The 17,294-nt window shown below is 42.3% G+C and overlaps 1 protein-coding gene and 1 non-coding gene across 2 annotated transcripts in view; one reads left to right on the top strand and one right to left on the bottom strand.

Moving 5' to 3' along the window:
* The window catches only part of agbl5 (AGBL carboxypeptidase 5), a 370,120-nt gene that overhangs the window by 96,182 nt on the left and 256,644 nt on the right, over positions 1-17,294 (top strand). The gene's annotated exons all lie outside the window — the stretch shown is intronic.
* trnat-agu (transfer RNA threonine (anticodon AGU)) lies at positions 1,682-1,755 on the bottom strand. The gene has a single exon. It is a non-coding gene; the product is annotated as a tRNA-Thr (tRNA).

The following is a 17,294-nucleotide window of genomic DNA, read 5'->3' as shown; positions in this document are numbered from 1 at the left end:
TTGGAGCAGAGAGGGGGAGGGCTGCCCCGCTGGGTACTGTAAGTGAGTATGTGTGTATGAAGTGTGTGTTTTTTCGCCACTGACTGGTTCAGATCGCCAGTGCTATCTCTGTAGATAGCATACTAAGCATTTCCCTTACCTCTGGGCTGTGTGATGTCACGAGCTTTGCTCCACTGTGTCTGTAGCTCTCTCTACTCGTGGGACAGCCGTTTTCTTGAGGAAGAGGTGTTTCGGGATTGGATGTCTTCTCTTCTTCGGCTGACAGTAGTCATCTTGGGAGAAGTGAGCACTGCAGACCGGATGGTCTGCAAGGCACAGTGTCTGGAGAGGAGTGTTAGCATCCATTTGTAGCACAACTAGCCACAACTTCAGCATCTCGCCGTCTGACAAAGGCAGCCTATGAAAGCTGTACGGGGTGTTGCGAGACATCCTGTTCTTGCATTCGGATAAGCACAAACATGAACCATTGTTTTCAATCGATGCAGTAACACTCTCAGCTGTACTTCGGGACAACCAGCGCCGCTCTGAGCGGCGCTCAGCATGGCTCCTCTGTTTTCTTCCGGCAACAAGCAAAGCTCTCGCGGGATGACGTCACAGCCCAGAGGAAGTGAAGGGTAAGGGAAACGCTTAGTATGCTATTTACAGAGATAGCACTGGCGATCTGAACCGGTCAGTGGCGAAAAAAAGCACTTTTAATGCGCAAACTCATACGGGATGCATTTGCCCCCGTTACCATTTTAGCTCGTTTCGCAGCTGCCGGCTGCATCCGCCTCCCTCAATACTGAACCAATTTTAGAACGAGTTGTACCTATGAATCATATGCACACATACACATGGGGAAATAGGGCCCAGGTTGAAGAATACCGAAGTTATCCTTTAACTTAACTTAGCACAGACTACTGGAAACAGGGTGAAACAGCCAGCCTTGCTCTATCCAATGGTTCCAAAACCTGCCTAAAAACACAATTTGTCATTTTTAGACTTTCTTGGGGATAAACCACATTACTTATAATGTGTTTATCTGTGAGCTTTAGAGGTGCTGGTGGGTGGATTTTGGCTGCTGCTCTTAGGGTCTTCATTTAGGATCCTTGTGGCCTGAGGGTACAAGCTCCTCCTGAACCTCTCAGGTTGGAGCTAGGAGCAAAGTTTCTGCTCGTTAGATGCATTAAGTCTTTTTCAAAATAAACATACAGCGTCTGTAAAACACTTTGTATTTCCTTGGCTGTTGCAACTGGCAATTCAGACAACACAGCACCCAGTGCTGCTGGAGTCACTTCATATGAATATTTCAATATTCGTTATTTTAATCCCAAGTCGTCACATATCATCACTACACGCTACGTAGCCTCTTGTATGGACTGCACTTGCCTTTCTAGTCTGCCGAGTCCCGACCACTCGCTTTTTACACTACATGTCACATTCACACACTCATATACACTGGTGGTTCATTATCTTGCCAAAGGATGCTTTGACATGCAAACTGGAGGAGCCAAGGATTGAATCGTCGAGCTTCTGATTGGTGAACAACCCGCTCTGCTTCTGAGTCACAGCCGCCGCAACTCAGCAATCCTCAAGATCCCAGTGACTGCACTTGACAGTTATGCTTAGAAGCCCAGAAATACTTATTCCATCTGTGGAGTTCTCTTTTTTCAAATTTTGATCCAGGACTGGACCTCAGAAAAGGCACTGCTGGGATTTGAACCCAGGATCTCCTGTTTACTAGACAGGCGCTTTAACCAACTAAGCCACAGCGCCCTTGTGTCTGCTGATGACATGCCGGGACCCGACAACCAACAACAGGACATCAGCAAATGCACATGGTTAGGTTCAGAAAAAAATATATCAAGGTTTTACTCTACATTCATACAGAAAGTGAACCAAGGCCTTCTGGGTGAAAGTCCAGTGATGCTGGTTTCATCCACCACCCCTCCTGTCTGCCATACAGAGACCATTCAGGTCCGGGTGGCATTATTAACTGATGCCGCTCATTGATGTAACATATAGATGGGAAACAATGCGTGTTTTTCATTGGTGTCTGATGCAGAAATCAATGAGGAAGCAGCGGTATTTGATGACTTCAGAATACAGAATGATCTGTATGACATCTATTGCACGTCTGTCCATTTTTTGGGGGAGTTTTTCCTTATCCACTGCGAGGATCCAGGACAGAGGGATTAAAGCAAAAGCCAGTCATGATGGCTGCATCCATTATTTTATTCAGTCTAAGCCTTCTTAGCATACCTTCAGCAGGGCAGTTACCTACTTCCTTTATACCTTGAAATCTGGTTCAAAGGCTGCTCCATAAATCCCCATGGTTTTATATGAATGAAGAATTTACATGTTAATTTCAAGTAAAAACTGGAGTATTAAGGTTTTTAAGTGATGATATAATACTGGAGCGAAGGATCAGAGCCACAGAGGCATGTGTTATTATGACAGCAGTGATCAATGGAAAGCAGCAGTGAGGTTTTGTGCTGATGAGTGACGGGCGGCATTGAAGTATGTCTGCTTTTCTGCTACTGTGTGTATTAAAGTGCGTGCGTGTGTGTGCACGTCAGGGTCAGATTGCAGTGTGTTGCTGCTCGATTCTTCCTCACTCAACTGATGAAAGGAGGGATAGAGCCTTATATCCGCCATGTAACTCAATACACTCACACACTCTTACACACACACACACACACACACACACACACACACAAAACCTTACACAACCTTTAACTGAGCGACTGTAGTAGCCAAGTGAAGCTTCTCCAGTTACCTTATTTCATTTTAAACATGTTGATACTGTATAATGTGATTTGGCATTCAGAGTGCACACACAGCTGCAGCGGCCATGACAGTTTTCTGCTCTTTTGTGCGCACCGAGGCGCCGTTAAACTCGGTGTAATCACAATCAAAACACTTTGTCGACCGCTTTTCTCCCTTTAGGTGACCATGCCAGCGTTTTAAAATCTCTTTATGGGATACAATCATTGACCAACTCAGGTCCAAACTGTCTGCGCCATAACGAAGAGAGACACATAAATATAAAACGCACCCATATTGGTGTCAACAGTTTTTCCAGAATATTCTGAAATGAGCCGCAGAACACAGGAGCAGCCCGCCATTAGTGGTTTCACATCAGTAGAATCCAAAATGCTGTGAAAACATTCAACCAAACCCCTTCAAGAAAATCAGTAATTTTCCCTACACAAATCAAATCTCACATCTTAATCTCTCTTTTCTTCTTCGTCTTCATGTGTGTGTGTGTGCTCATACGCCAGGAGCCCTACACTTCATAAACGGGTCTTAAGGCCCTGGCGTGTGTGTCGGAGGAGGTGTTAACACACCCTCCCTAATGCCGGGGAAGGGTGTCAAGCTGTATCTGGCTCTGTATTGGACGGACGCAGAGGAGGAAAGAAAGAAAGAAAGGGAGAAAAGTGTGACAGGGTAGAGAGGAAGTGGTGAGGTGCGTCCGTGCCCGACAAAGTGACGGCTGAGGGACAGGAAGCGAGTGAACGACTACAGCGAGAGAAAGACAGGATGAGTGAGAAGGAGAGAAACCGAGCTTCACAACTGAAAAACAAATGTGAATTAATAAGACCTCAAGAGGATTTTTATATAACCTCGCTGCTGCCATACTTAAATGTTTTGCAGAGGCTTTTCTGTGTGTGTCAATGTGTGTGTTTTCATGGTTCAGAAAAGGTCATTCTCACTGCCAGAGACCGCAGTCTATTTGTGTGTATGTGTGTGTGTGTGTGTGTGTGTGTGTGTGTTTTTTAGGCATACATACATATTTGTCAACTGTTTCTAAAAGCGCTGCAGTGTGTGTATGTTTTTGAGTTTGTCTTTGCATCGACACGCATGCACATAGAAGCATCATTTACATGCACTGCAGTGTAATTGTGAGTGTATACATAGCCCAGTGTGTGTATGTGTGTGTGTTGCGTTGGCGCGGAGGAATGCTGGCTTGCCTGTAGGACTTGGCGACCTCCTCGGCGGTCACATTAAATGAGAAGAGAAACCCCCTTCTGCTTCCTGCCTGTAATAAATGGATCCCCAGCAACCATTAAGGCATATTTTAACACCAAATAACTCCCCGAAACCACACTAGAACAGACACAGGCGACCCCCACCCTCTCACCATCTCTCTCACTCTCTCTGTCTTCGACTCTGTTTCTTTCATTTCTCCGTCTACCCTTTTATAACAAAAAAGAAGAAAAGCTAAATGTTAAGATCTTTTTGGTGCCGCGGCGTTATGTGCTTCGCTGTCGGACTTTGTGGCCCGTTAGAGTGTTTCATGACTCTTGATGGTCTCAGTCTCCTTTTCTTTCCTCTTCTTCAGATTGTTTTTGCACCATGGACCATTTGTTCTGTGTTTCATTGTGGCTGCTTACTGAATGAACGAGAAACACAGGTAGACCTCTTGGTATCCTCATACAGACATCATGCAGTGCTGAATGCTGAAAGGTGGTGAAAACACACTCGTTCCCTCTATGGCACTGATGACCTACTTCAGTTAGAATCAATGGGATATACTGGAGGACATGACAGGAAGTAATGAGGAAAGTGCGAAATGAGTGGCTGGGCTCAGCCTTAGAGATAGGGTGAGGTGCTCGGACATCCAGAGGGAGCTCGGAGTAGAGCCGCTGCTACTTTGCGTTGATGCACAGCCCTGGCTTGGTGAAGACCTAGTGGCACAACAGGGGATGAAAAACTGAAGCCAATGTCTGCTGAGTGTCTACCACAGCGACAACGTTGCTTATGTACCCTAACCATAGTGTAATCCCAGATTCACAGAGTGTAAGCTTACCTATAGCTGACGCTATTTCAGTGTTTTTAGTTTTTAGTTTATGAAATTTTAATTGTAATATTTCAGTTCAGCATTTGGTTGTACAAGAAGACCCTCTATGGAGTCAGATGTTCAGTTTTTCCGGTAAGTACATTTTGTTTTAATAGTTTTAGGTCTGTTTTTTTGCAAGCAAAAATTAGAAAGCGCATCATCACAGTTGGCCATAGCTGTAAATGCACTGTGCTAACCAAGCTAGCAGCTAGCGTTAGGGTTAGCTCCAACCTTACATCCAAACAAAGTCACTTCTGGCTCCAAAAATCGAAGATGGCGAAAGCCAAAATGCCAAACTCGAGGCTTCAGAACGGGAGCCCTCAAGCCAATGGGTGACATCAGGGAGGCTACATATACTATTTAATACGGTCAACGGTGAAAAAACAAAACTGTAAACTGTAAAGAATTAAACCTCAGGGCAGTCTCTGCTGCTGTAAGGACACACTGCCAAACTACCAGGATGAAAAATGGCAAGTAACACCAGTAACACCATGTTCCGCTCCCTCCTCTTAGTGCTTCTAATGGCATCTGCAACAATACACCACACCTGAATGAAAACAACCAATCAGAGCTGAGGAATGTCTAACGCAGCTGTCAATCATGTAAATCATGAACTGTGGTCAAACTGTCAAACGAGGCAGTGCTGATCAAATATGAATCAAGATTTCCAGAAACATAATGTGCTCAATTTAGTGTACCGTTTAGCTGTAAAATGTAAAAGTCTGTGACCCATTATATGCAGTTGAAATTATATGTATAGAATCTGTTGTCAAATGTATTTCTTCTCATGTTATAGTAACGGTGGGGGACCACACCATACATGTTAGTGGGACAGTGATTTCTCTTTTTTTGTCACCCTCTCTGGACCTGGTCATCCCTATGTTCTCCGGGTTCTATGTTCCCCATTTAACCCTGCAAAAAAGGTTCTATGTTTCCCTCTTACTAAAAAAGGCAGGAAACATAGCAGTTGCATTAATATGTTGTTTTAACATCTCTAAACACACACAACGGAACATAAAGGGGAAAAATTACAATAAGCTGTTAAGTGCAGTGTTTTTTTGGGAACTCTGTTCAGTAAATCCACCATGATTATTTATTAGTTTTGTGATAAAAAATAAATGCGTCTATGTTGTTGATCACGGATGTTGATATCAACTGTTCAGTTTGGTCCTTCGACCAATCAGATACTCAGATGTCTTCCTCTCTTGTTTTTATGACGGTAGCGTCAGGAGCAGCCAAAGACCACCTGGTGGCAAGATAGTTATCTACCAGTGTTCGTAAACAAAAGAATATTGATCATGGCCGAAATAAAGATAAATAATTATGTACAGTTAATGCGTTTCCCCGTTTGCTTATGGGTACAGGGAAACATGTATGAAACATGAAACTGAACAGTTGATATCAACATCTGTGATCAACAACATAGACGCATTTATTTTTATCACAAAACTAATAAATAATCATGGTGGATTTACTGAAAAAACGCTGCACTTAACAGCTTATTTATCTTTATTTTGGCCATGATAATTATTCTTTTCTTACCAGTTGGTCTTTGGCTGCTCGAAGAAATCTGCACTGACTGAAACATTGCATTTAACGGCTGGATTAAAAAAACCTTCTGTAAAGGATATAATTGCCCAGATTGCCCACCATAGATCGCCCAAAGGGTAAGTTTCTGATTGTAATTTCTCCCCTTCATGTTCCGTTGTGTGTGTTTAGAGATGTTAAAACAACATATTAATGCAACTGCTATGTTTCCTGCCTTTTATGGATAAGCGGGGAACACAGAACCTTTTTTTAGTAAGAGGTAAACATAGAACCCGGGAAACATAAAACCTTTTTTGTGTAAGCGAAGAACATAGAACCTTTTTTGCAGGGTTAAATGGGGAACATAGAACCCGGGGAACATAGATACGCTCCCCTCTGGAGTTCTTTAGATTCCCTTAAAGGGATAGTGCACCCAAAAATTAAAATTCAGCCATTGTCTACTCACCCATATGCCGAGGGAGGCTCTGGTGAAGTTTTAGAGTCCTAACTACACTTTCGGAGATCCAAGGGGAGAGTGGGTAGCAGCACAACTCCACCTAATGGAGGCTTATGGCGCCCCAGATTAAAATGTCCAAAAAACACATAATTGAAACCACGAAATATCTCCATACTGCTCGTCCGCAGTGATCCAAGTGTCCTGAAGCCCCGACATAAAAAGTTGTTTGGTAAAACGTCATTTGAACTGTTTTTAGCCTCATTGTAGCCTGTAGCTCTCACTGCCTCTCTGTGGACCGCGCTCACCTGTATGCACTTGCGCGCGAGACCAGCGAAAGCATGTGAACACACATGAAGGTGGTGTGCACACACACGTATGCAGTATGGAGATATTTTGTGGTTTCAATTATGTGTTTATTCTGGGACGCCGTCAGCCTCCATTAGGTGGAGTTGTGTTGCTACCCTCTCTCCCCTTGGATCTCCGCAAGGGATGTGAGGACTCAAAAACTTTACCTGAGCCTCCCTCAGCATATGGGTGAGTAGATAATGGCTGAATTTTCATTTTTGGGTGCACTATCCCTTTAAACCCATGTCCCCCAACTGCTATCTTTCTGTCTCCTCTTAAAGGCGGGTTAAAAAAGACACCAAGCTGATTCCGTTGCATTACTACTACCCTCATGGCCAAACAGCGCATGTTGTTGCAGTGGAAGAGCCCTAATCCCCTTGGCACAACTTCTCGGTAAAAGGATTTAATGTCTTTTCTCCACCTGGAAAATTAAAGTCAGAGGATCTGTGAAAAGATTCCACAAAACTTGGAGCTCCTTCTCTCCTCTATAAACTCTCTAACTCAGAGAGACAATCAATTTGCTCAGTAAATGAGTTAATAGTCTTTATTTTTATTCTATTTATTTCTCATAATTTTATCTATTTATTCTCTTCTTCTTCTTCTGGCAGTCAGGACAGTGTGATTTGTACCGACTGGGACATTTGGGAAGGTGGGTGAGAGGGTGATTTCGGGCTGATTGGTTCGGGATGTGTTGTTTGTTTCTGTGTTTGTCTGTGGGCTGAAACATTTAACACTCCAGAAAAATATATACTTAAAAAAAAAGGCATTGAGGTGGTTTTAAACGTGCAAGTCATGTGTCCAGTATTTGAAATTGTACGACATGTTTGCACAGTGTATCACAGTACGATAGACATCAGCACCAGGGTTGCTCTCTGGCGTCCACCTCTGCTGTCCCTGTCTGCCCTCCAGTGGACACAACAGACTGATGCAAGGACATAGCTCTGAAACCCAACAGCTCAACTTAAGAAATGAATTCATCAGCAGACGAATAGAAAAGAAGTCATTGTCTGTGTATTTCTCCCCTCTTTGTTCTCTCTTTCTTTCTATGTGTCTTTAAAGAACTCAAGATTCAGAAAAGGTTTGGTATCAGTCCCACATCATAACAGCTTCTTTCCAAGAGGTTCAGCTTCAAGGAAATCACACAATAAACTGGAACACTGCTTCGCTCTCACCTCCTGCACACGTAACCCACAGCTGAGTGAAACAAGTGTGCAGCATGTTAACACTCATTGTGTAAGGCTTGTTGTTGTCAAAAGAGATTTGGGGAAATGTAGGAAATAATTAACTGAAGTCAACAATGCTGCTCAAGGGAAAATGAGTCACTCCATAACAATATGACTCCTGCAGCGGAGCACAGTGATGTTGTGCAACAGCGTGAGAGGAGGTATGGATGGACAGAGGAGAGAGAACAGCTGATAATGACAGAGAACACCGACAAACGTCGGAGCTCATCTGCTTTAAATTAACTGATATTAAAAAAAGAACGTGGCTGGTTTTTCTTTCCAGGATCGAACCTTGCTGTGATGATGTCACTGTCTGCTCCTACATCATCACTCAACTCTTCGTCGTGTCATTAGGAAGAAGGGCAGCTGGCTGTCAATCCCTGATGACTTCATCCGTGGCCGCAGCCTCCTTGACGTGTCATCGTCTGTCAGTGACACCCGCCGTCACTTCGGCGTGTCATCATCAGTCAGTGCAGCGCAGCGTGCTTAGCGTGTCATCAGTCAGCGCCTGCATGTTGCTGTGGTTTCAACCTCTCATGTTCTGTGGTCTGAGCTTCACTGATGCTGATTGGAAATAGTTCTCTATGGTTTCTAAACAGACAAACAACTGTGCTGCACTCTAAGACTTTAAGCTGCGTCTTCCACATCATATGCTGTGAGAGCAGACTACAGAGCAAACCGCTGCTGCCCGCAGAAACATTTCAATGAGATCAGGTTGCCTCAGCGCTGAATTCAGGCAGAAATGGTGCTGAATTACGTCTCTAAACAGTTAGGGGAAGTGTGTTTGTGTGAAAACATCACGTGCCAAGAAAAACTGAACTAAAGAAAGGATACAAAAAAATTAAATAACACTAGTAGCGTGCTTTGATTTAAGGCTGTCTTGAATTCTTAACTCACGTCTAGACACAGTGTGGAGATGTTTGAGTGTTGACGCACCAGATAAACTTGTCTGAAGAATCACTTTTCCAACATTTCAAATGCAAAGGAGCTGTTGAGACAGCAGAGAAACTGGACACTGTAATTAAGGCTGCAGCTATGATTTCAGAAATACACCAGTAGTAATTAGTCTCCTCACTCAGCTGAGAAATGTGTGACACAGACGACAGAAAACTCAAATTAAATATTTGTTCATTTAACTGCTCAGTTATAGTTTCTGTACATTTTGTCTCCCTACACGACGGCCTGAAGAAAACGCTGCCACTGTACGCTTCTGCAAACATTTCATGTGTATTATGTTAGTGCTCCTAAAGTGGCGTGGTGTACAAGCTCACTTTGTCATAAGAAAGTGGAGGGGACGATGGATGGCGTGTCATCTACACTAGTGGTTCCCAACTGGTCCAGCCACGGGGCCAGATTTATCCTTAGTCATTAGTTCAAGGTCCACACAGTTAAATACATTTAGCATCTTACTTGTGTGTCTCTGTCAAATAGCTGTCTGTTAATCATTGACTTTACAGTAGGAAATGGCACTTCAAAATAAAAACCCTGCACCAGAAATTCACTGTACTTAAAAATAGTGTGTTTTATACAAACTTGACGTGTTTGCAATTCACCTGTGGTTCATTCAGAATGAACCTGTGACCCACTTTTGGTCCACGACCCACCAGTTGGAAATCACTGATCCAGGCGAGACGGCCGCCAAGCTGCAGGCCACTGTTGGAGACAGACAAACAACAAAATCAATTGTTTTAATTGAGTCACTGCTCTTTTTCCAGCAGGGATAGTGCTACAAAAACAGGGTTATTTTTTACCAAGACATGGCAGCTTTTCCAGCGGAGATTGTGCTCCTAAGACCGGGCATTATAAGCCGAAACATGATCTTTTCCAAATTGGTTACGTTAACCAAAGTGTTGTTGAAATATGCATTTTCAACGTATTTGCTACATAATAATGTGCAAATCTGTCCTTTACAGAAATGTACAATGTCAACACTTTTTTTGGTGAGTGGCTTGTCTAATTGACCTATGGCTAAGTCCCGCCCTCAAACGCGATGAGCCAATCACAGTGCGTATAGCCATTCCCATACACTCGGACATTCTCTGCCTGGACGTCCATTGAAATGCATTACAGAAAGTCAGTTTTGTTTGGTTTTATGAGCTTTTTCTGAGATTTGAAGTTTAAAAATGGTCAAACGGTGTGCATGGGGTACATGCAACTCTGACACAAGGTATCCTGAGAGGCTGGGCGACCAGGTGTATTTTTACACTTTAAACCACATCTCAACCGAGAAAAGTGTCTCCTTTGGATAAAGTTGTGTGGTAACGTTAGACCACAACATCAACTCAACGTGAATAAGATTAACAATGATGTCTACATCTGTTCTAAGGTAAGTCAACATTGTGTTTGAGGCAACATATTGTCACTTTGCTGGAAAGAAATATAAAGTTATCTTTAACATCTCTAGCTAACGTTAGCTAAAGTTAGCCTAACGTTAGCTCCTAGCTGCGTTGTTCATCATGTCACCTTGTTTGCTGGGAGTTCATTAGCCTGTTTTGTTCTAGTTTTGTACTTTGGTGATGGTACATCATTGTTAGCTGTTGTCCAAAGGGCTCTAGTTAAGCTAACGTTAACTTCTGGAGCTTAGCTTCATTAACTTATCTGTAATGGCAGAGATAACAAAGGTTGGCAAACGTTATGCTGAATGATTCAGTGTAAATACTGTAGCACCAAACTAACGGAGAGACACTCTTGGTAAAGATGGTAAAAAGGCCGTTATCCTTTTCTCATATTCTGAGCCAAAAACCTTAACTTCAGTGGCACTTTAACTTGTTGTCTTTGATGGTGACGGCAACGAGATGCGGTTCACAAGCGTACACTGTGACCTGTAAAGCCAATCACTGCAAGCGTTCTTTGATTTAATGCAACATGTAATCACTACTGCAGCAGTTTGGTGAAGTCAAGTGTGATTTATTTGATAGAAGTGTCAAGATGCCACCAAAATGTTTGAAAGTATGGCTGTACTACACACCTGTGGCATCTGGTGGTATTTTATACAACTGAATTTCTCCATTCACATGATGGGTATTGAATGAAATAGAAAAAAAGGATCAAATAAAGGACTCTACTGCTATCAGTGTCACTTTAAAGGTATGGTATGCTATTTTATTTTTAAATAATGTAACACTGTTGTCTCTGCCTCTATCACCCTCCTCTATCACTGCCTCGAAACTGGAATTATCTTCCTCCCATTTTTAACAGTCATCTTAAAACACACTTTTACTAACCAGCCTTTAATTGTGAATAATTTGAGGCATTGCTGTTTCTGTCACAATGTGGTGAAAATATAAAACAACAAGGATACAGTTTTTGCTATAGGTGCAATAGTAACAGTAAAGATAGGTTATCATTACTGTTATTATTATTTTATTGCTATTATCATTCAAATTTTTGTGTTTCTCTTCTTTCTTTGTGCTGTAAGAGCACTTTGGATCAACTCTGTTTGTAAATAAAAATAGATAAAGTTGACTTGACCAATTATAAAATGACAGCTATTTGCACTTTTTACCTCAGGTTTATATCCTATTTATAGATGTTTATTCATATCATACATACTAACAAAACTATATTAATATACTATATACATATATATACATATATATATATATACATATATATATATATATTGAATACATGATTTTAAACATAATAATGTAGATCATTATGTTTAAAATCATGTATTCAATATATACATATTATATTTATATTTTATATATGACATACACATCAAACATAAACTGTACAATTATCCTTTATATCTTTTATTATATATTATACCAAGTAATTTCATATTTTTTTCTCCTTGTGTTACTGTGCCATAACATTGATATATATTTATATTTCAATGCTATACACTCATGTGTGTATTATAATTACTCTGCGCAATCACTTTGTTTGTTTGTCACGTAACAGATGAAAATGAGAATAAGTTTTTTTGTTTTGTTTTGTAACATAACTTTCACTTTGGAGAAAAAATAGGGAGTGCTGCGCTGCGTCAACACACTGTGTGTTAGCTGTAAAAAAGTCAGGTGCTCTTTAAGGATGGGGCAAATAGTCACATAAAGATAAAAACACAACAACTGACCAGCTCACTCAGTGTAAAAGTCCACTGAACAGGTTTTTATCTTTATGTGAACATTTATTGTGGATTGATCACTGCAACAATACTGTAATGGTGTCTTGTAAACCCATGAGTGTTAGATACTGTCAATCTCACAGTATCTGTAGAGGTGAAACATGTATAGCTTTGATATTATTTTAGTTTTTGTTCAATTTTATTTGTACTTTTGTTGTATTTTTATCTTGTTAATATTTATCACTAAATCACCTTTTTGCCTTTGTTTTTGTCTCTTGAGCTGCTTTAACAAGTAAATTTCCCCAGTGTGAGGTTAAGAAAGCTGATCTAATCTTTAATCTGTCCTCTTATCTAACGCGGTCTATTGGTGTTGAGTCCTTGGCAAAAAGTTTTTGGTTCAAAGTTTCAGTGGCTGTAAAGTCCTTTTGTTCTGCCTGAAAGTTCACTGTGTGCAGAGTATTGACACACACACACACACACACACACACACACACACACACACACACACACACAATACATATCCATAAAAAATGTCTTTCCCAGAGCCTCAGTCCATCACACTCCGCTAATCCCACACAATCCTGACCAAGCCTGAAATGGGAGTTTGTGTCACGGGTGGTTTAGAGGTTTTCTACTGTCAACAAAACACTGCAGAGAGAGAAAGAGACAGACAGAGAGATGGAGGGAGAGACAGACAGAGAGACAGAGAGGGAGGTTTGAGAAAATATAGAAAGAAAGGGATGAAAACGAGCCCACCCCTTTGAGCTGAGAGGCTGAAAACAGAGCGTTGTAACACTAAAAAGTGCACTCCCACTGCCGTTAATGTGGACCGTGTGTCTGTGCCTGAGCACGTGTGTCCATGTGTGGTTGTGCACCGTGCGTTAGAGTCTATGCATGTGTACGTACAGATGTGCGTTTGTGTGTGTGCGCGCTGGAGCGGCCTGCTGCGCCGCTCCCAAATTGAAATGTGAAAGAAACGTGTTGGAAGGTGATGACAAGAGTGAAGTGAACCAGTCGTTTCCTGAAGGCCCAGGCCAGATGTGTCGCACACAGAGCCTCAGAAATCTGCAGCACATTTCTCTTTAATAACCAGGATATTTAACCAGGGGAGGCGGGATGACTGTGGGGAGCTACTGAGGGTGAGTGTGTGTGTTTGTGTTGTGCATGTGTGCTTACCTGTGTGCACAAATGTGTGTGTTAGATGTTTGTGTTTGCAGGGGAAATGTATGTGAGAGCTTGTGTGTGTTTTGGGGCTGGATGGGATGTGTGGTTTATTACTTTAATTGGACTTTTTTTTTTTCAGACTGCAGCGCTGCAGAAAGGGAAGGAGGGAGAGGAGGAGCGAGACGGCAGAGAGAAAGAAGCCTGACAGACTGATGGCCACACCTCCGATCACCACTCAGGACACACACACACACACACACAGACACACAGACACATACACACACACAGACGCACACACACTGGGTCTATTCCATACTGTACTCAGCTGCTGACCACAATGCCTGCCACTTCCTCCAGGAGCGAGCCCTGGCGCCTAGAATAACAAAGAAAATATTCAGCTCCATACTGTCTGATGTCTTAATATTTCCAACCCCTCTGTTCTCATATACGCATGATTCATGGATTATAACTTAGAAATACAATCAGATCCTTTTCCACTGATCCTTCTGCTAGTTAAATAAAGCTTTTTGAGAAGTAACTGCAGGGAGGAAATAATGCAGGGGTGTTGCACATTCTGCCGAGGCCAGAAAACTCTGGGTACACTATAATATAGTGTATTTACTGAGCAGATTGTAGAAGAAGAAGAACAAGAAGAAGAAGAAAATGTACTTTATCAATCCCCGGGGGGGAAATTCAATTTTTTTTCATGCTGCTGTCATATATAATAATAAGTATAAAAAAGTAAACACCGTCAATGACAATAAAGTCCCAATGTCCTCAAACAAGACGGTTTTAAAGTTGACCACAAACTGTGATCCGGTTTTGGACCTTGTCCACTTTTGTGTCGGGGTTGGCTGCAGACTGACTTGGCAGAGATGGCTGCCATCTTGTTTTTACATAAATTAATGTATTGTGGTCTTACTACCACTAGATGGCACAAAAAAGTGTCCACAAATGAGGACAACAGGTCTGAGTTAAAGGGAAATTTCGGTTTATTTCAACCTGTCTCCTATCGTCCTAAATTTGTTTCAAGTGACTAGTGACATAAAAATAATAGTTAGCATGTTAGCCGTTAGCCTAGATACAGCCGGGGCGCATAGTAGCGTCAGACCTGCTAAAACGTAAGTGAATGGGCAACCTTCAAGTGCAAAGTTAGTCCACTAAACAAGCTTTTTTTCCATAAAGACCGCCTCATAGCGTTAGGATAAATGTCAGAGAACATATAGAAAACGACATGTAAACGTGTTGTCTTACCTTACCGGTGCGCTGCCATGTTTGTTTACCATTTAGCTCTGCTTTCCAAAGCGCGGCCGAAATATATCTCGCCAGCTCTAGATAAAGCCCAGCTGGATACTACTCCAGGTGGAGGTGTCTCGTCCGCGGTCACATCCAGACCTTGAAAATAAGGCTGCAACCGGTCCCATTCCTTGCAACAGAGGCATTCCTCTTCTGTGGGCACTGGGGCACAGCATCCACAGGTACACCAACAATCTCCAGAGCTACGCAGCCTTGCAGCAGCCATTCCTCCTCTCTCGTCCTCTACCTGTTGCGCCTCTCTCTCTCTCCTCCTCCGTTCTTCAATTTCACAAAGCTCTTCGTCAGTGTATTCTGGCTCAAATAAATAAGGGCGGCCATCAAACTCTGCAAAATCAAATTCCTCCTCCACAAAGTCGAAGTCTGGCAAAAAGTCAGCCATTATTCTATAAATCTTTCATAAAATAAATGAATGAACTTTTCAGGCTACTGTCCGGTTCTGCCTTCCAGCTGTTGCTGCTTGTTCTCGCAAGATTTCGGCCACAAAACATGGCACAACAAACATGGCAGCACACCGGTAAGGTAAGACAACATGTTTACATGTCGTTTTCTATATGTTCTCTGACATTTATCCTGACGATATGAGGCGGTCTTTGTGGAAAAAAAGCTTGTTTAGTGGACTAACTTTGCACTTGAAGGTTGCCCGTTCACTTACGTTTTAACAGGTCTGACGCTACTATGCGTCCCGGCTGTATCTAGGCTAACGGCTAACATGCTAACTATTATTTTTATGTCACTAGTCACTTGAAACAAATTTAGGACGATAGGAGACAGGTTAAAATAAACCGAAATTTCCCTTTAAGTAGACTGAAGTACAAGAAGGACGAAACCAAAAATGTGATGTCCTCATATGAGGACGCAGGGCCTCAGGATGATACATGCATTAAATGGAGAGATGTCAGAGCAAGGAGGCTGCCTTGGACATGCAGTTAAGGGTTCAGTGCCTTGCTCAAGGGCGCCTCACCAGTGCCCAGGAGGTAAACTGGCACCTCTCCAGCTACTAGTCCATGCTCCATACTTGGTCCATGTGGGAACTTAAACTGGCAACCCTCTGGTTCCCATGAGAAGTCCCGATGGACTGAGCTACTGCCTCAGTTTACTGAGTGGGCCCAATTTGAGTGGGATGAGACTATGTGAAAACTGAATTTCACATCTTTAAAGCATCAAGAAACATTTAACTTGTTGCTGTTATTGGTTTGTTTTCATTCCATCCTTTTTTAACGGCATCGGCCACATGATGGACAGCTGGTATTTGTGATTTTAAAACGTTTAACCATCTTCCATAGAGAGCAGGAATTAATCAAACAACATATGTCGTTACAAGACTTATTTTGTCTGTTGGACACACACATGTGAGCAAATACAATCCTGACGACTGGGGGGGGGGCAGATTAGATAATGTGAAAATACCTGGGGGGGCATCAGCATCTCGTACAAACAGGACAAATGTAAATGTTTGATTTTTCAGTGAAAAAGTATCCAACTTTCCACTGCTCCTAGAAGCAATGGTCGTGACTGTCAACTTTACTTTAAATGTCTGCTGTTAGGTAACTGTTTAGTTTACTTGTTTACTGTATTGTGTCAAAGGCCACATTAATCTATTTTGAAAGACAAGCTAGGGGACATTTAAAATTGGTCTGTGGGCCATGGACTTTGGGGGGATTTAGGGGGATATGTTGGCAGAAATGGAAAATAATATAATAAGTAGGTTTTCTTTAGTGTATAATCACCTGAAAATAAGAATCGTTGTGTTTTGTTACCTTAGAATGAGGCGTTTATATCCACATAGGGAGCAAGTCTTGGTCTACGGAGATCGCCATGTTGCACCACCATGTTTCTACAGTAGCCCGGAATGGTAAAACCAGACACTGGCTGCTGATAGGGACATTCACATGTTCGCGTAAGCCACCGTAGATAACAGCCCGTCTGTCATGAATATCAAACTGACCTCTGGGGATAATCCGTTCAGCTCAAACCGATCAGATGAATTCAGAGGCGGGCCTTCTGTGGTGATGATGACAACAAGTGGAGCATACTTGAAATGAGACTGTAGCCTCAACTACTTTCTAAAATTCTACCAACCATACTTAGGCCCAACAATTGACAGCAGACTGTCAAACTGTCCCTGACTCATCCTAAAATAAACCTTGAATCACCCATCATTCAGATGAGGCTCCTGAACCAGCTGGTGGTTTCTCCTCTTTCTGTGGGTCTCATATACTCACACAAATCACCATTTTCCCGTGTCCAACATGCTATGTGGAAGCAGCTTCTTACCTTCATCAGAGCCAGCGCGAGTGTCCCCAGCCTGTCCATTTTTTACGCAGATTTTAAGGTACAGATCTGTGAGTTTACTTCACAGCAAAATAA

This window comes from Epinephelus fuscoguttatus, linkage group LG11 (assembly GCF_011397635.1).
Source record: "Epinephelus fuscoguttatus linkage group LG11, E.fuscoguttatus.final_Chr_v1".
Lineage (NCBI taxonomy): Eukaryota > Metazoa > Chordata > Actinopteri > Perciformes > Serranidae > Epinephelus > Epinephelus fuscoguttatus.
The sequence above is the reverse complement of the archived record's forward strand: the minus strand, read 5'-3'. Positions and strand labels throughout refer to the sequence as shown.